Source organism: Triturus cristatus, chromosome 3_2, assembly GCF_964204655.1.
Source record: "Triturus cristatus chromosome 3_2, aTriCri1.1, whole genome shotgun sequence".
Lineage (NCBI taxonomy): Eukaryota > Metazoa > Chordata > Amphibia > Caudata > Salamandridae > Triturus > Triturus cristatus.
This window is the reverse complement of record NC_140584.1, coordinates 926108844-926129164: the sequence shown is the minus strand read 5'-3', so window position 1 is coordinate 926129164 and position 20321 is coordinate 926108844. Positions and strand designations below refer to the sequence as shown.

Here is a 20321-nt window from a genome sequence, read left to right as displayed (position 1 = left end):
ATGTTTGTTCCGTCGGCGCCGAAGGTTTCGGGTCGATGACTTTTTAGGCTTGTCCGTGCTGTGCTTTTTTGGAACCTCCGTTTTTTTGGTCGGCGCCGAGTTAGGCTTCGGCGCGGGAGTGTCGGTGCAGAGGGCCTTATGGTGTTTGGTCAGTACCGAAAGGCTGGGTTTCGACACCGAGGGCTTTGGTGCGGAGCTCGGTGTCGAGGTGGAGGACGGTCTCTTTTTCGGTGCCGAAGTGTGTTTATCGGCACCGCTGACAGGCTGGCTCGAGCCCGAGCCGCCGGAAGGCTTATTAGGCTTCTTCACCGGGCCCGAAGGTGGGGTGTTTGAAGCAGTGTCTTTGGTCTTGCCTAGGCCCGGAGGCTAAGGCGTGACCGAAGCCTTTCTGGGTGTCGGCGCGGGTGTGGGAGGGGTTATAGTACTCACGACCCTCTGCGCCGGGGTGATGTCCTCCACATCCGAGTCGTCAGCTTCGGAAGCACTGACTAGGTCCTCTTCGGTGTGCTGCTGTCCCGGAGCTTCGACGTCGTCCCCGAAGATGTCGACTGGAACGGAGGTCGAGGAGTGCGCCATGTTTCGTCTGGCCCTTCGATCTCGAATAGTCTTTTTCGATCTGAAAGACTTGCAGGCGGTACAGTCTCGAGCCTCGTGTTCAGGGGAGAGGCAGAGGTTGCACACCTCATGAAGATCGGTGTGGGGGAATTTGGACCCACATCGAGGGCACTTCTTGAATGGAGTTCTTTCCATCAGCCGGGACCGGAGCTTGGATAGGCCCGAAGGCCGCCGTCGACGACTGGAATCGAAGATGTGTCGAAGAGAAGGTGATTGAGGAGATCAGGATCTGAAGAATACCGCGATGAGCGAGGATTCCGCTTCGATCGTCGAACTGGAAATGTTCGGAACCGGAGCGCGAAGTATTACATCCGAGCCCGATGGCAGGAAAAAACAATCTGAGGATGGAGCCGAAGCCCATGCGCAATACGGACCAAGGGAGGAGTCACCGACCTAGTGACTTCCAAAGACTTTGCAAGAGGAAAAACAAACTGCAAACATCCGGGCCCAACACCAGAAGCGATCTATGCAAAAGTGTGTAATCAGCAGCTCATATGCCTCGAACATTTAGCTAGCCAGAAGGAGTGACCCCTTCTCAGGCTAGTACCACCCTTAGGTGGGCTACCTGAAGTGGACACAAATTTAGAATTCCACCATCTTAGTTTTGGCAGAATTAGGTTTTCTGGGTCAGGGTTATGTATACTTCCCACAGGAAACAGTCATATAGAGGCTGTAGACACCCTAAAGGTAAGGAGCCCATTGGTTACTACCATGCACTCCCTGTAATGCACTTAAATTAAATTTAGGTTGCAACACCGACACCAGAAACTCAGACTTCTGTAGACTTGTAGCGCCAAGCCCTTCCCACCTTGCATAAAGTCTTGACAATCGTGACCAGTGACTTATATTGCAGCTGGCCAGCCTCAAAGAACCCCTGGAGACTGACAGCCTTTGCAAATGCCAAGTAATCTCCCTGATCTGTGACTGGGGGCGAGTGTCTGAAAAATGTCAGCTCTCCGTCCATCACCTCCTTGTGTTTGTATTGTTCGCCCTAAGTTGGCAGGGTATGCCCAGACGTGGGTCCCTTGCTCACGTTGTCACTGGATTCAAGCTAGCCTGGCTGATGAGGGCTGTTGGCCCAAATCCGGTACCAGGATGCTTGTTTCCAGTCTAGGGAAGACATGGCTTGGCAGTTCAGGCTGGACTATTCCCATGAGGTACAGGGTCAAGAGAGATTTGATTATAGCTGTGTCTGAACTGGGGTGGCGAAGTGAGCTAAAGAACGATGATGGATTCAACCCAGATCTGTGACTGGGGGTGAGTGTCTGAAGAGTTTCAGCTCTCCGTCCATCTCCTTGTGTATCAGCAAAAATGTCTCTCGCGGTCTTTTGCAACTCCGGCTTGGTAACTACCAATTTACCAGCTTGAAAAAGGCTGAGCAAAGAAATGTCACGCGGGCTTTGTAATTATTGTAGAGAAGACATTCATCATATTGCCTACTGTTGCCCAGGCCTAGTGGAAGAATGCAAAAGTTGAGACAGTATTTTAATCTGAACACTATATGTAAATGTCGACAGTCAGTTATAGCTGGTCTTCAGGGAGAGAACCCGATTTTTTCTGGAAGTTTTTTAAAACATGTCCACCAATGAGGGGGAACTTGCAAAGTGCACGACTGCATGCACAAATTACGTTTAACCCATGACCATTAAATAGTATTCGGACAATAGCGGAATCCAGCAGGGCACGTTGCACTTTGACTATTTTGCACAAAATGACGAGTAGTTAAACCAATAACAGTGTAAATAGGATACCTTGGGCGTAAGGGGCCTAAAATGCGTAATAAGATCTATGAAATTGAATTACTGTAGTTTGGTGTCTTTAAAATCAGTCTCTACTCTTAAGCTTCGAATACATTATGAAGGTTTTATCTGTGTCTTAAGATCCTCCTTTTAAAATTCTATTTATGTATGATGTGTTCTAATTTTGTCATATTGTAAGTTTTAATAAACTGAACAATAAACATACTCATTCATTCTTCTATTTCAAGGATTAGCAAGTGCCAGCTGAAAGTTAACCTTCCATAGAATGTCCATGCGTGACTCTGGCAGATTAACGTGTGCATACTGACTGATCCCAGGAGCCTGCTGCCAAACTCAAGGTTGTCAGGCTCAGGCGTAAAAGACCCTTTAATTTGGTGAGGAGATTTGATGGAAACCTTTTCTGTGGATTCACTGATATTTGCAGGAGGTCCAGGTACCACTGTTGCCTGGGTCACTCTGGTGCAATGAGGATCATTGTTGGGTGACAATTGGAGAGCTTCAAGATGACTGTTGGTATTAATGGAATTGGAGTAAAAGCACAAAATAATGAGTTTACCAATTAATCCCAAGGGCACTGCCCATTTACTTGACTGTGGAAGTCTAGACGCAGTTGTGACATTTTTTGTTCTGCTACATGGCGAAGAGATCAATTTTGGATAGCCTCATTCTGATCCCTCTTATTTATAGTTTTCTTCATGAATTGTATTTAAAAAACACTGACTGCTGATTTAGGACTCCAGGTAGGTTAATTGTCTGAATGACACCTATGGAGAAGGTCCATGTCGATTGTGTGAGTCTCAAACTTTAAAAGTCTCAATCTTGTGCTTCCTTGATTGTCAACTAGTGTATCATTGTGTAGTCGGTCTGAATCAAGATCCGGTTAGTCAGATATGTAAGGAAGGCCTTAGGAGCCAATTTGACAAATCTGAATTCCAAGATCTTGATTATAACACTGCTTTGACCAGAGACCTAGTTCAGAGAGAGTGCTGAAAGTTCATCGCCACACCCTGAGAGCAAGGAATTTGTCAGAATCGTTTGGAAAAAAAGGCACATGCTGAAAAGGGGCACCTTACTGTAGGTTGGCTCTTTTTAATCATCAGGAAATAAATTGCTCTTCACTACAGAAATGAGGAGTTTCTAGTTCCAGCTATTCTACCTTTTAGATCAGTGATCTTCCAGGAACAGTTGGAGAGGTCTGAGTAGTAGTTTCACATTTGTTAATCTAGAAATTCCAAAGGCGATGGAATCCTGTAAGGCAGAGATTTAATAGGCTATATCTTTGGGAGACTTCAACAGAAGATTACATTTTTGCCCGTAATTGGGCATTCTCCTCCAGAAGAAATACTGGTGTCTAAGGTTGCTCTCAGGCCTGATAGAACCTGCACTGTGGTTCTGAAATACTTGAGATTTTATTTGTAAAACTAATTATTTAAGAGTGCAGTCATTGTTATCAAGCTGTGAGCTACTTTTTGAACAAGGTCTGCTTCAGAAGCCAGCCATCCAGATACTGGTAAATAAAAATCCTCTGACGAAAACAAATGGTCTGACACTATTACTGTGCATTTGGAAAATGTTGAAGAGCGGATTTCAGGACAAAGTGAAGCACTGAATACTAGCAGTGTCATGTTCCGACTAACATCTCAAATTCATTTTGTTTTTTTCACTTTTGGCATCTCAAAGTCAGCACCTTACAGATCTATGGCACCCATCCAGTTCCCGTCCTGAGATGCAGGAACATTTGATGGTCTGATAATAATGGCATTTTTCCATTTTGATCCACTTGTTGGCCATCTGCAGATCTCAACAGAAAGCACCTGCCATTTATTTGGGGACCGAAAAGCTGGATAAACTAACAGAATAGATACACCTGGGGATGTGGTTTGAGAGAAGCTTGCAATGGCATACCCATCTCGACGCCCTAAAACTGTGGACGGCGACCTCAGTGAAGGGTTTAAAAAGATTTAATAGTGTGTATGGTGAAATGTCTGACAGACTGGTCCTAAAAGCCAACTCTGCGATGGTTCCACCTCACTTTTTGTATGGCGCAGAAGTTCTTTACTTGAGTGGTAAAAATCGGTGAGACTTGGAGGCGGGAAGTAGCTTGAAAAATCTATTCTCTCTGCCTAAATCGTCAATGGTTCAGGCAGTGAGGCTAGAACTGGGAATCACCTCATGGGTTATAACTGCTTGCATGGCCCTACTACGCATTTGGCAACATTTGGGTTCGGGTGATGAACACAAAATCTCACAATGGTGTAGGAATAAAATAGTAAACGGAGCTAAATTGGGCAAAAGAGACCAGAGACACCGTCAAGAAAGCGTGAAGTATGTTAAAGCTTAAGCTGTGCCTCCAGTCCCTTCAACTCAAGATAGACAAGAGGGAACTTAGGATCCTGGGAGAAGAAACATCTAGAGTACAGGACCAAGATTACCTCTTGAGGAAAAGCTCAGTTCTCCATATGGCCACAGCGTGGCAAAGGGAATTACACGTCCCCCTATATTGACAGGCTACCTAGCTGCTCCTTAAGGAGAGAGGTGTTAAGGTTAAGAATTGGAGTAAGCCCATGTCACGTGAACCAAGGGGTAAAAAGCTCCATGATAAATAAAGTAAAATGCACTTGCACCTTAGGAACAACATGTGATATTATACATATTTTATTAGATTGTCATACATTTTTAGAAATTCGAAGAGTTTTCTTCAGTCCGATTTTTAAAAAGTATGATATTAAAAACAGGATGCAAGCAGTAAATCTTTTAGTGGAAATGATTAACCTAGACAGCCTGTGCCATGGGAAAATATATATTAAAAAAAGTTAGTCCCTTAAATGCATTGAGAAATGAGATGATTAGGTGTTAAAATGTATGAGAAGTAGCAGCTACAAAAGGGTAGAAGCTACGTGGATAGAAACACTACCTTGAGGAGATTAAAATGAATTTGTGAGTTTTAGAAATTGATTTTATTGAAAGTATATATCTGTTTTATTGAAAGTATGGTTAATAATTTGTATACTTTTATGGTTGTAAAAGACCAAATAAAGTCTCTATTGAAATGAACTGAACTTATAATGTTCTTTCCCCACTCTTCCAAAGGGTTGCATACCACACCCCTACTCACTTGAATGGCTAACAGAGAAAATGTAGAGTCATTGGTGACGGTCTGCTAGTAAGGGTAACTTTGGTCCTGCTGCTAAGGCCAACGTGGGGAATGAAGGCTCTGGCATGGATAACAGCAGTTGTGTCTGTACTGAGATTTCAAGAACAACTTTTCCTCCAGACACTGCATTTGTGATCTCTGCTTCATTATTTTATCTATACCATCTAATCCTCTGTGTTGTTCAACTAAAGAGGCAGAAATACAGTGGTGGCTCCTCCGCTATGGTGGTGGAGCACCACCTCACTGCTTTTAAGCAGTGCAAAGAAACCAGTCCCAAACCAGTCATGCGCACTTTCCCCGTTCTCCATGCAGGCTGCATTACAGCCTACATGGAGAACAAGCCCAGGGCCCCATTTCCAGGTTGAGCATTGAACCAGGATGCTCAAAACCAAACAACGCTGCACAGCAGCATTGGGGTTGGTCATGGGAGCCCGGCTGCTTACGAATCACAAGGCTGCATCGCAGCATTGTGATTGATATTCATCTATGCAGCTTATGGGCCAACTGCCTGCTATTACCTACTTTTCTGGTCTGAAAATAAAGGTTTTCTTGTATGACACTATTACAGTGTATGTTCTCTTTTACAGAGTTTATGTGCAAGATTATTTTTTCTACAAGATAAACCTATGTAATTTTGGTATGTTGCCCTATTGGAATTGGGTTAGGCTGCATATTTATTTGTTTATATACATGTATGTCGTGGGAATGCTAGGCGCTTGTGGTTTCCCAACATATATACATATATATATATATACATACACACACACACACACACACACACACACACACACACACACACACACACACATATATTCACTTAAAAAACCATAGGTTTCACACATGTTATAGTTAGCTGGACATTTCACTCGTAAAAAACCAATGAAATTCCCCCGTTATAGTTAGTGCAGGCAACTATAACTCACGCGACCGCAATCCTCTGCTGATGACGTCAGATATTACATCACTGTATTTAGACACTTATTTACGCATATCTTCTTCCATTAAAATTTAGCTATACATATATTACAAATATTTATTTTTCATAAAGACACATGTCATCAGTGATGTAATATCTGACGTCATCAGCAGAGGATTGCGGTCGCGTGAGTTATAGTTGCCTGCACTAACTATAACGGGGGAATTTCATTGTTCTTTTACGAGTGAAATGTCCAGCTAACTATAACATGTGTGAAACCTATGATTTTTTAAGTGAATTTGCAAGGTTTTTTAAATGCTAATTCGTAACTATAACGTGTGTGAAACCTATGGTTTTTTCAGTGAATTTGTACGTTTTTTTAAATGCTAAGTTATGTATTTATTTTTTCTTTCAGGTTTTTCACCGTGCGCGCACCGTGCGCGCACGGCGAGCTTCGCGCACCATGCACGCGCTGTGGGCACTCGGTGCGCCTTGCGCACCGAGCACCCACGGTTCGCCGTGCGCGCACCGTGGGCACTCGGTGCGCCTTGCGCACCGAGCACCCACGGTTCGCCGTGCGCGCACCTCGCGAATTTAAAAAAAAAAAAAAAAAAAAAAAAGTTTTTTTCGCCCTTGGGGGTCCTTCTGTGACCCCATGACCAAGGGTAGGGGGTCAGGAACTGTCCACTCTGCCCCCTTTTCACGTTCTCCACCTTTTTTTTTTCACCCGCTCAGACTGCGAGAGACAAAATGGCGGCCGACACTTCCAGGTTTCGACCGATTCGAATGTTTACCGACATCTAACAACCAATCAGAATTGCGCTCGCGCACGGTGCGCGCGTATAGATATTGATATGCTTTTAAATGCTATTTTCTCAGGAAATACTGAACAGATTTACACCAGACCTGCAAAAGGCACTTCCTTGACCTTATGGCTACCTCTCTGCCAAATTTCACGCAATTCTGTTCAGCCGTTCGGGCTGTAGCTGCGACTAAATGTCCTATGGAAAAATGCATGGGGAAAACGCGTTTTGGGACCCCCCCTTTTTCTCGGCCCCCGCTTGACGAATCACCCCGAGACTTTCAGGGTAGGAGCTGAACGGAGCGCCCCATTAGTTTTGAAAATTTCGCGAGGATTCGTCAACCGGCGCCAAAGTTATTCAAAATAGAATTTTGAGATTTCCTATGGAAACTAGGTTGTAACTATAACTATCTACTGGCGACCGCCAGTAGATAATATATACACACACACATATATATATATATATACACACACACACACATATATATATATATATATATATATATACACACACATCTATATATATATACACACACACATATATCTATATATACACACACACATCGATATACCTATATATATATCTATATCTATATCTAATCTTTCCACCTCCTCAGAATTTGCTGGGACACTCCGCAGCGGTGCAATTCAGGGTCCGAGGTTGTCCCTGTTATTTTAAATAAAGTTCCACCGTACCAAAAGTACTCATGCACTCCTTCCGAGCATAATAGCACAATCACGGGGTTTTGGAAAAATGTATTTGCAAAAGATCCAAGCCGCAAAATACGGCTTGGATCTTTTGCAAATAAATGTTTCCAAAGCCCCGTGATTGTGCTGTTATGTTCGGAAGGAGTGCATGAGTACTTTTGGTACGGTGGAACTTTATATATACACACACATATATATACATATATACACACACACACACACACACATATATATATATATATATATATATACACACACACATACACACACACACATATATACACACATATACACGCACATATACATACACACATACACATATATACACACACACACACACACACACACACACACACACACACACATATATATATATATACACACATATATATATATACACACACACACACACACACATTTTTCTATATGCTCCGGGATCCCGCACATGGGCAGGGATTATTCAGTGCTTATGACTTTTGATGAGTATCCCCTGGAAGAGAAATTGTTCATCTGATAAGAGGCTTCTAGCGACAGATTCGGTACCTTAGAGTAGATACCTAAGCAATACCTCCCTGCAGGTTGGTCTGTGAAATAATTGAACAGCAAAACGTCCCGCAGAACCTAACAGGCAAAGAGCTTTTCCGACAGACCCGACTCTACAGGCAGTGGTATTTTGTGAAGGTGTGCAGAGAGGCACACGTTTCTGCCTGGCAGATGTTCAGGACCAGGACTTCGCATGCTAACGTAGTGGTGGCAGCCTGGGCTTTAGAAGAAAAAGTACCCAATCCCTCAGAGGGTTGCTTCTTGCCTAGTGCGTAGCAGATTTTAATGCAAAGCATGATCCATCGGGAGATTGTCTGTTTCTGCACAGCTTTTCCCTTTTTCGCACCGACGTACGAGTTACTTACCTTCGGTAACGATGTATCTGGTAGAGACGATTCTAGCCGCAGATTCCTTCACGTAGAATTATCCCCAGGCGTGAGTCTGGACCCCGAAAACTTTCTTGCCCAGCAACCCTGCGCGCCGGGGGGACGGCATCACACGACTCCCACCCCGGCGCACCTACGTCAGTTTTCTTCAGAGAACTTTTCCGCAACACAACGCGGAGCCAACAGATAAAACTGTGAGAGTATAGGAACAGTGTGCGAAAGAGCAGAAAACAAAAAAAGGGATGGGGAGGACCACCACCATAGAGAGCAGTGCCCGGCACTGCAGTACCCAAAGGCAGGAAAAGAATAAGGAACAGAGCAGCAACCCTGCCAGTACAGAGACAGCCCTCCCGGAGACAAGGGACATATGTAAAAATGTCACGATAACATGGAACGAGATTATAACCCCAACCAAAGACAAGGAAGGGGAACCAGTCAGGGACACACAGGGAACGACAAAACTCCACAGCATCCCCATCACAGAGTGTGACTAACCCCATCAGTAACAAGGGCAGAGGCACAGCCAAAAGACCCCAACCTCAAGGATACCAAAGAGCCAGAAGTACCAACAAAACTATCCTCCCATGTGACAACGGGGAGGAAACAGGGACAGCCTGACAGAAAGAGGAAAAGAATGTACTCTTAGAAGACACAGCCACTCCCAGGGAAGCGAGTGCAAAAGACCACATCACAAGCCCTCGCAGAACGGGGAGGAAGGGCAGGTCGTGAAGGAATCTGCGGCTAGAATAGTCTCTACCAGATACATCGTTACCGAAGGTAAGTAACTTGTACATCTGATAGAGACTACTAGACGCAGATTCCTTCACATAGAATAGATACCCAAGCCATACCCAAGGGGAAGGAGGGTCTACGAGAGGACCCCACCCACCTGGACATAACAGAATACCGCACGGGGGCAGAGTCCGAAAACAGGACGAGGAGCCCCGTCTCCCAGGCAAAGGGAAACGAAAAGAAGAAGAAGATAGCCTGTCCTCACTTAGCAGAGGATACAAGTCAAGGCGCAAAGAGGCCAAACACCCCACGCACACGTGAGGCAACAAAACCTCTGCCCAAGGCTTAGGCAAGGAAAGGAGCACCGAAGGAGAAGAGCAACCTAGAGACTTAAAGGAGACGAGGAAAAGCAAAGGGAAGCACAGACAGGATGGCACCAGCAGCAAGAAGCAGGCGCAAGCCGAAAAGGGGAACTCAAGGTCACCCAGGAAGAATCGACCAACATCCCGCAGGGACAAACCGCACCCGCAAGAGGGTCCAGAAGGCAGGGACCCCCCCCCCCCACAGGGAGAAGAGGTAGAACCGAGTGCAAGGCCCACTGGAAGCAGCAGAGAAGGCAGGATGACAGTCCCACTAAAGCCCCACGGCGGCACAACGGTGCAGAAAGAACAAGAGGGCGCCACTGGCAAACTCCGCCAGAGGCCAGGGACACAACAGAACGAAACACTCGAAGCAAAAAGGCGAAGAAGAAGGTTGCATCCTCAACATACCATAACGCCACGAAGAGCAGAAGCCCGCAGGAAACCACAACTCCCCAAAACATACCAGGGCTATGTAACAGCCAACCCTTACCCACATAGGGAATGTCATATCCCAAGAAATGGGAACTTCTTAGGAGGAAACTTCCGCAGCAGAGGACAACAAAAAAGACCTGCGGCCAAAACCCCGCAGGAGGCCTATCAAGCAGCCAGAGGGGAAACGCAGAAGGCCCAAACTCAGGCCCAGCATGGTGTAAAAAAAAAAACAAAGGAACAACACACAGTCAAAAAGCGCTGGCCAGCAGCCAACAGAACAGACAACCGGGGCGACCTGCCCCAACGGAAGAAGAGCTCCAAGAACCAGATCAACACGCAGGTCACTGAGGGGGGGGGGTGAGCGGTGCTCTTGCGACCTGGGAGAAGATCGAAGTCGGCGAGGGAAGCCACGGGTCCGAGAACACAGCGCAGGGGCCGTGCAAAAGGACGACGCCGACCAGGACACACAAGCCAAAAGAAGTTTCATCCGGCGCTCCTGCCGGAATTTCTGCTTCATCTGCTGGCACGCCTCACAATCAGTGGAGTCGTGGTGCTCCCCAAAACACCACATACAGATGGGGTGAGGATTCTTCGCCGACATGAGGCGGCCACACGACGTGCAAGTTTTAAAGCCTGAAGGCATTCGCACACTGTTTCCACACATGCAGCAATAGCATAAGGGAAAGACCTAAACAGGCCCAGAGCACAAACCGGATCCATGTTGCATGCGGAAAAGGAAAAAACTGAGGTAGGCGCGCCGGGGTGGGACTTATGTGACCTCGCTGACGCCACGTGCGCGGACGGCTGGGCGGAGTCGCGTGAAGCAGTCCCCTCCCCCCCCGGCACGCAGGGATGCTGGGCAAGTAAGTTTTCCTGGTCCAGACTCACGCCTGGGGATAATTCTACGTAAAGGAATATGCGGCTAGTAGTCTCTATCAGATATACCCCACGAAAAGTTGAAGGGATGTGGCAGAGCATAAAAACTAGGCAGGGTGATGAACTGGCCTTCATGAAAGGGAGTGACCACTTTCGTCAGAAAAAAAGCTCTAATGGAATAAACCAGCTTGTATGGGTAGTAGTTCAGGTATGGCAGCTTGGATGACAAGGCCTAAAGCTCACTGACCCTCCGGGCAGATGTTCTTGCCACCACAAAGGCTGTCTTGATGGTAAGGAGCCTGAGATGACACTTGTGCACTGGGCTCAAAGGGAGTACACTGCAGAAATGTTAAGACCAGATTACGATCCCACTAAGGCACTCTTAGACAATGAGTCATTTGCATGGTTAGCTCCCACTTTTTACCTGGTTTTGATGTGGTTTCAAATGTAGTGCACTGGGTCCCTACCAACCAGGTCCCCTGTGCCAGGGCTCCTTCCCTAAAAACAAACCCCTAATTGGCGCTTCGGTCCTCTGCAAGTCCCTAGTAAATGGTACTCCGAGTATCTAGGCCATGGGAGCTGATGTGGGTCCCCTGGGACCATGCCACTGCCTTTGCAGCTTGAATGCTTCTGTGAGGGAGAAAACAAAGTCGACATGGCACCCTGCTTGAGTTCCATGCCAACTAGCACTGCCTGACAGCATAGATAAGTAACCCCTCTAGCATGACTCCCAGCCCTAAGGCAAGGTGCACTACATCACAGGTGGGGGCATATGTGCATGAGCAGACATGCCCCTACAATATTTGGCTCCATTCTCTAATATTGTAAGTGCCAGGGAAGCCATAGAGAGTACATGGGATGGATACTCGACAATTTGTGTTCCACAGCACCATGATAGCTTCACTAAACATAGGTGTGTTTGGTACCAAACTACTCCTTACAATAAATCCACACTGATGCCAGTGAGGGATTTTTGTACCACAGATGCAGAGGGCACCTCAGAAGTGCCCCCTGAAAACCTACCAGGCCTGGTCTGGTCTCTGACCAGCTGTAGGAAGCCAGCCACCACAAGACCTATTTCTGGACCCCTGGGTAGAGAGTCACTGCTCTCTGGGACCAGAAAGAATGCACATGCTGGGTAGGGGTGTCCTGCCTCCTCCCCCAGAATGGGCCCATTCACGAAGGGTGGGGAGCTTCAAAGGCCTGCTGCCTTCACACTGTGCCCCCAGCCTCTCCTGCTAGCAGCAGATGGCAGACCCTGGTTTACACCTCCACTTTGGGCGTAATAACATTCAAAAGAACAGGTATGCCCACCTCTGCCAATCCCACCCCTAAGGTGGAGGTGAGGTGAAGCACAGCTTTCAGTCCCCGCCATCTTAAAGATGGGGAGACCCCTCCAATCCGGGCTAGGTCTATGCCCCCTCCAACAGACGGGGGGCTTAATAGAGGGTGTAGTCAGCCCAGGTGAGGTGTCTATTAGCCTTACCTGCTACTCCCCTAAAACGCCTCCTAAATTTGTTATTTAGGTGGCCCCCCCAGACCTAACACTCAGATCTGTGACGACTTAAGAAGAAAAAAGACAACTCTGTAGAGAAGACAGAAAACAACAACCTCCTTGGCCCCAGCCCTGCCAGCCTTTCCCCAGCTTCTGCGAGCCAGCAACCTCCGAAACTCCTTCCTTCGAAACCCCAATCTCCCATGGATAGTGGACCTGTCCAGAAGAAACCTACTCCAAAGACTGCGGATCCAGGTGGATCTGTGTCTCCTGCCCACTATGCACCAGACGCACAGCCCGAGTCGGAGGGGCTCACCCGTGCAGTCAAGCCTTCCCGGCGATCCTGACCTAGTGTCCAGCGTTGCCTGACCTCTCCTGCCCTCCATGACGGCACCTGCAGTGTGAATCCAGAGGCTTCCTCCAACCGGCTCCAGTAAGGACTCCAGCGTCGAAAGGCACCCCTGCACTTGAAGTCCCTGGGCCTTTGTGAGCTGAACCGATGGTGCCCCCACAACCCAACTGTCTCTGCTGTTGGTGGTCTTCCTCCTGTAACCACCGGTGCCACACCTGCAGCCTTTTTGCCGAAAGGATAATCTCTATTGAAAAGCATTGGGCACCCAACATCGAAATTGCACCCTGCGCCCCTGGTGGTGTATGTTTGGTGCTACGGTGTGCCCGCCGTGCTTAACCTAAACTTCCCAAAGCTTGTCCCCTGCAACTGATCTACTTAACTGTAAGCTGTATAGCTTCAGGCATCCCCTGTCTCAGTTGGAAAGCATTGGGTCAAACTCTTGATTTTGACCTCTGCACCCAGCCGTGCCTGTGCTATTAGTGGTGGTGCAGTTCTGGTACTTACATGACCCTTGCTGACTTTTGGCTTTGAAGGCTAATATTATGAGTTAAAGACTTACCTGCAACTGTGATATTGTTTTCCCCACAGAATAACATTGGACTGTCTTCCTACATATTGAAGGTGGAAACATGTTGCAAACCTTTCAAGAACCTATTCACAACAGGAGATTTGAAGAAGGCTGGCTGATCAGGGAACGGCAGAAAGGCTAAGATGGCAGAAAGATAGCCCTTGTGGGTGTCCAGAGCAGATTCCTGCTGGGCAAGAGAAAGGATAAAGAGAAGAATCTAAGAAAGTGGAGCAGAAAGAAGGTCAACATGTTTTTCTGCACATCATGCCAAAAACTTGCCCCAACAGCAGGTGTATACAGTCTTGGTGGAGGAATGCCTTCCTGCAAAGATAACAGTGCAGACTTTAGGCGGAAGGTCGAAAGCGGTGAACTATCGCCGCTCAATCTCCATACAAGAAGGCGGAGCGTTAACAGGTTCGGGTGGAGAACCATCCTCCCTCCTGTGACAGCTGTTCCTACCGAAGAGGCAGCCTGATCGGAGGACTGATGGCCATGCTCAACAACTCAGGATATCAAACTCTTCGAGCCCATTTCGGAGCCACAAGGATAACTTGGGCTTGGTTGTTCCTGATTATCTTGAGAACTCTGAGCAGGAGTGGTATTGGCGGAATGGCGTACAGGAGGACTGAGCTTCACTCAAGACGAAAAGCTTTTCCGAGCGAGGGCCGCCTTCGTAACTTCAGCATGCAGATTTGTGACATTGCACATTTTTGGCAGTGGCAAACAGACCAAACAAAGGCTCTCCCTACAGCTGAAAGAGACCTTGCACCACCTCAGGATGGAGAGGGCCGCCTTCGTAACTTCAGTATGCAGATTAGTGACACTGAACATTCTTGGCAGTGGCAAACAGACCAAACAAAGGCTCTCCCTATAGCTGAAAGAGATCTTGCACCGCCTCTGGATGGAGACGCCATTCGTGATCCACTAGGCATCTTCGGCTGAGTTTTTCTGCCCTGGCGTTCAGAGAGACCGCCAGCTGTTGAACCACCAGGGAAATGCCCCTACATTCTAAACCCATCCAGGGACACAGGACCTCTTGACAGAGGGTCGATGATCCCACCTCGCCCTGTTTATTGCAGTATCACATGGCGGTGGTGTTGTCCATGAACACCTGCACTTGTCTTTCCTTGATGGACAGCAGAAAGGCTTTTGATGCCAGCCAGATCGCTCTGATCTCTAGCAGGTTGATGTGGAGTCTGGATTCCACAGGTGACCAGAGGCGTCTGATCTCCACCTCTCCCAGGTGGCACTCCTATCCTAGAAGTGAAGCATCTGTCACTACAGTCAGCTCTGGTTGGAGAAGGTAGAAGGGTCTGCCACCGACCCAATCGTGGTTAGTATCAACTGCAGGTCTTTTGAAGTTCCTTTGGAGATGTAGACCAAGTCGGTGAGATTCCCTGATGCTGTGCCCACTGGAACTTCAGGTCTTACTGCAGAGATCACATTTGCCAACAGGCATGTGTCACAAGCAGGATGTAGGAGGCCATGAGGTCCAGCAGCCTCAGAGTCAGTCTCACTGAAATCCAGGCGAGACTCAAACATCGGTTTCATAGCCTGAATATCCTGGACTTGCCATTCGGGGGGCGGGGGGATAGGCTGGAAAATGCACGTATCCAGAACAACTTTAATGAAAAGCAGTGTCTGAGAGGGAATCAGGTGTGACTTCAGCATGCTGATAAACCTCAGTGAGTTCAGGAGCTCACATGTAGTTTGGAGGTGCAAGACAACAGCCTGGGGCGAGTCAGTCTTCAACAGCCTATCAAACTATGGAAACATTGGACCCTCAGCAGATGAGCTGCAATCATTGCCATCACTTTCGTGAACATCCAACGGGCGCTGGTAAGGCCACAGGAGAGCACAGAAAACTGAAAGTGCTCGTGACTGACCGTGAACCACAGAGAACGCCTGTGGGCAGGCGGGACGGGGATGTGAAAATAAACGCACTGTAAGTCCAGAGATATCATCCAGTCTCCTGGGTCCAGGGGAGATAGGACATGCGCAAGAGTGAGCATTTTGAATTTCTCCTTCAGGAAGAAATTTAGAAGGTGCAAGTCTAGAATAGGATGAAGGCCTCAATCCTTGTGGGCACCAGAAAGTAGCAGGAATAGCAACTACAACCCACTTCCGATGCCGGCACAGTCTCTATAGCTCTCTTGACCAAGAGAGTCAACACCTTCCGAATTTGAATTTTTGAATGTCTAAAGCACATAAAACCAAAAGGCATCAAAGCACTATCAACGAGGAAGGCAATAGAGGAAAACAAGAATTGGCATAGCCAAAAGGTCTCGCCTTTTGGACATTACAAGGGTTTAGCCATGCAGGCCGTGCTGTTCCACCAGAGATTGAAGAGCTACAGAATTGCTACACACACTAGGTCACGCAGTCTGATTTAGGAATACATGCTTGCCTCAGGAAATATTTAATGACACATTCCAGAGCTACCTAGGCTTTACCTAAATATGAAATACATCAGATATTTTTCTGAGGCGGACACTGGGGACATTTTATGGGGGGAGGGGGTCACATCACAATACAATGTGTCACTTCATAAAGTAGCCTTTATAATGGGGGCTATGGGACATGGTACGTGATCAACTGAAACTTTAGTAAAAGATTAAAAACAAATTGTACTTGGGTTTACAGTTCCTTAATTATACTTAGTCACATGACACTGCTATTGGCATATGAAATGGAGCAATGTAATCCAGAAAGTATGACACATTTGTAAGCAGCAACAAAATGATTCTCTTGCAAATGTCACCCACTGTGAACGGATAATCAGGCTAAAGGCTATTGTAACTATTATACAGTGCATACATCTCAAACTTGCACTATAAAAGTATGCAAAGAGATAAACGAGGCAAAACTTTGCATGTACGTTACTTTTGTTACCCAAGAAAAACAAACACTCATTTGCAATGCAATAGGTCTCGCCTTACTGAAAGTTTGAGCTATTGGTGTTGCTAATATTAAGGCAAAGCCAATAGCTCAAACTTTCAGTAATGCGAGAGCAATCGCATTGCAAATCAATCGCGGCACCCATGCTTTAGCTTTAAACATCTTAAGGCAAAGTGTGGGTGCCAAGATTGCTTCAAAAGAAAAGAAAGACAAAAAAAAATGTTTTTCTATTTTATATTCTTTTGGATGCAGGGTCTGAACAAAAGCACCTTCTAGACAGATGGCAACCAGTGAGTGGACCTCACTTGACTTGTAAAGCTTCATTGATGTGTCTTTCATGCTTTCTGAAGGTTTATGAAGTGGTCTTCAAGTTGTGGATGGTGTGGGAGAGCATTCTAGAAGCACCTTGTCTTGGACCTGTAGTGATATGCTTTCGAAGCTCTTCCTTGTTTTGAGGCGCAGGGAGTTTACAAGCAGCTAACACCAAGCTACAGGTCAGTTTGTATTGTTGGAAAACCGTAAAGAGGTGGCCTGGGGAGAGACCACCCGGAGCATAAGGATGACAAAGGTATCAATGGATTTGGCTGCATAGTGACGGGGAGTTCAGAGCTGGCATGGAAGGAGCAGAGCAGTGGTCAGGTGCGCAAGGTCAAGACTATCCCCTTGTTAACAGCATAGCTAGCCAATGCCTGACTTAGAAGTTTCAACACGTTTGTTTGGTGTTTAAGTTATAGTCTGTCTAAAACTGTGTACATATTTTAATGGAAGCCTGTCACACGATGTCTGCAAGCTTAGAAGTACCAATGAGATCCCACCTTTGCTAACCCTCAAACTGTGTCATAAAAGGATGGTTCACTTTCATGGAGTCAGGTGTTCATGGCTGTTTTTCATGAGATTGTGAGGAGGTTTGTAGTGGGAAGAAGGCACAGAATGGGGAAAAATTAATAAAAACCTGAACACAGTATTTATGGGTAGAACACAGTATTTATGGGTACAATGAATGTCACCAGGAAGTTTGAAATGGTTACTTCGGTTTTACTAAATGGGAAGAAGACGTACATAGAGAGAAGATGCCAGCCTTGTTTCTGTGTGGTCAGGCTGGTTTAATATTCAAGAGATGAAGTTAAAGGATAACCATGACGTGAAGCTGGAGGGGCAAGAAGGTTATGGAAAATGGGTGCTGGTAGCGCTCGATGGAGTGACTGGAAGGCAAACTGCACTATGCGGTTGGTAGGCTGAAGATGTTGAGTTTGTTTGGCATGAGTAACTATAATTAGTTGACAGGCCAGGTTTATAAAGTGAACCGAACAGGATGCTGCAATGTTTGAGGATCAGCGATATCCCATCAAAACAACTTGTTACATATAATGATCTGTGTCTGGCTTCCTATTTCATACCACCTAGTGTGGTCGTGCAGTGAGTTCTGACCTCTGTGGTCTCTTATCTGTAGGTTCAGCGCCTGTGCCTCTCTTCAGCTGATTGGCTGCAGCGCTGCTGAAGGGATGTGCACAGTTGCCTAGTTCAACTCTGGAAAGGTTGTGTGTGCACAGACCTTCTGCAGTGCATTACGTTCTTGAAAGGGGATATTTTGTAAAAGGCAAAGTAACAGTGAGGATGTCGGCACGTGATTGGTTTGATCAGGAATGGGTAATGGAAGGTTCAAGTGGTTTACAAGGTCTGCAGTTGGGTTATGGTGTCTGCAAAGGTGTGGGCCGATGACAACCTGGCTTGGGCTGGACAGGTGAGAGCTGCACATTGGCGATTTTTGTGGAACAAGGATAGTTTGTCTCAGACTTTAAGCTTGGCTGTACTTCTATTATTGCAGCATCTTACAAATAATACAGTTAATTGTGGTTTATCATGTTATACTGCCCAAGGGAAGGTTGTTGAGGAGAGGCAAAAGTCTCTACTTTGCACATCTTTTTCTACAGACCCAATATGCGCCAATAATTGCTAAACACACAGAATGAGGGGCCATAAAAGTTTTAGGAAAGTTTACTTAGCCAAGGAAGGTTTGTATTTCGATGGCTGGCTCGGGGTGCTTAGACCCTGCCCGGGCCACCGTTGTGCTTCCACAACCTTGTGGCCTGCTGGTGAGCAGCCACCAATCTGAGGCCTCCCTACCCCCCTGCTTCATTACCTTTTCTCTAGGAAATGTCCCAGTGTGATATCTAGGTATATCATACCAAGTAGAAAATGTAATCCAGAAAGTAATCTGTAAAGTAATCCAACAGTAATTTCCACTGTATTGAAAGTATTTACAAACCTGTAACAAAGTCATTTTCATTCAGCTTGCTTGTGTTGTTCAACCTGCCTTGAAAAGTATCATATGTACTTACCTGTGCCAGGCTTGCTTTGTTCTAGGAAATAAATACAACTGGATCATATTTTAATACAAATCAAAGTGGACCGAGTGTGTGACATTTGCTGATTGAGTGTGTATAACAAATGCTTCACACTACCCTCTGATAAAGCCTTACTGCTTGCCTGCACTACCACAAATATAGAGTAAGGTGCTATCTACTTTTACCTCTGCCTAACTTTGGGGTTCCACTGGACTCTGTGCACACTATACCTCATTTTGTTATAGTATATACAGAGCCAGCTCCCTAAAAAAACATAATTACAATACTTTGTTGATTGCAAACTGAATAAGGCAATGTTATGTTGCAAGCCAAAAATAACAACTCCACCCAGTGGATGTCAAATACAAATAATCTAAACTCTACCACATCAGGCAAAGGTTTGAGACACTGAGAACAAAAATATTTTTAAAGTAGTTCACTAGTTACTGCATCCACTGTTAAGGGAGAAACTCCTCTAGCTTCTGGTATGGCATCAAAGCCAAATGCCCATCCCAGAGAATACTTTTCAACATAATGCATATCGAAATTCTATAATAAAACCACGTTAACTATGCATGAAGCAGGCTGCAGAAAAGGCGGGACTGCACAGTCACAATATGCATGGTAAAGGGATTCACCTAGGCCTCCAGGTGGCATGGCGCATACCAGACAGACACAAGCAGACATGCGTGAAATTCTTAAACGCGTTAAGTGTGCATAGTGGTACGTCGAGACACCTAAACAAGAAAGCATACAGGCTGCACTGGAGTTTGCGACTTTAAATATATTGCACAGGTTCACGCAATATTCCTGTTTGTGGTCATTACAGGGTATTATGTGGCCTCTCACAGTAGTTATAAGTACAATGAGTGTAGGGAAAGGGGAAAAACAATGGATTTTCTGCACAGAAGGGCAACGCTCACTGGCAGTGTGCCGTGGGTGCAGCAAAGCAATAGCTTCAGCCAGATTGAGTTTTCTTAACCAACAATTACATGTGGTTTAAGTTGCACTGTCAGCATAAACGCAACGACATCCCACGAGGACAGGTTTAAACACTTGGGTTAGAAGGATTACTTGGCAACAAAGTGCCACCTTGCCACAGTGTAGCCAAGAGAATCTCCTACTATGGATCACTGGATTAGTAAAATATCTAGAATTCGAATGTTTGAATATTTATAAGCTTTGCGTATTAAGAGCTTAGCAAGATTTCACACAATTTGGAGAGTTTTTGACTGGTGAGCATTGTGCACTTTTGTAGCGGAGTATATAACATTTGCTTTTAGAATTCAATTGATGAAATGTTATCGTCGGACATGCCCTTTTACTACTTTGCCATTTTGTAGAAGCAATTTTTAGGATGGGGAGTTTAGGTAGACT

General features: G+C 46.1%; 1 protein-coding gene across 2 annotated transcripts in view; it reads right to left on the bottom strand.

Annotated features, from left to right (window-relative positions):
- CLTC (clathrin heavy chain) overlaps positions 1–20321 on the bottom strand; it is an 853725-nt gene that overhangs the window by 355903 nt on the left and 477501 nt on the right. The gene's annotated exons all lie outside the window — the stretch shown is intronic.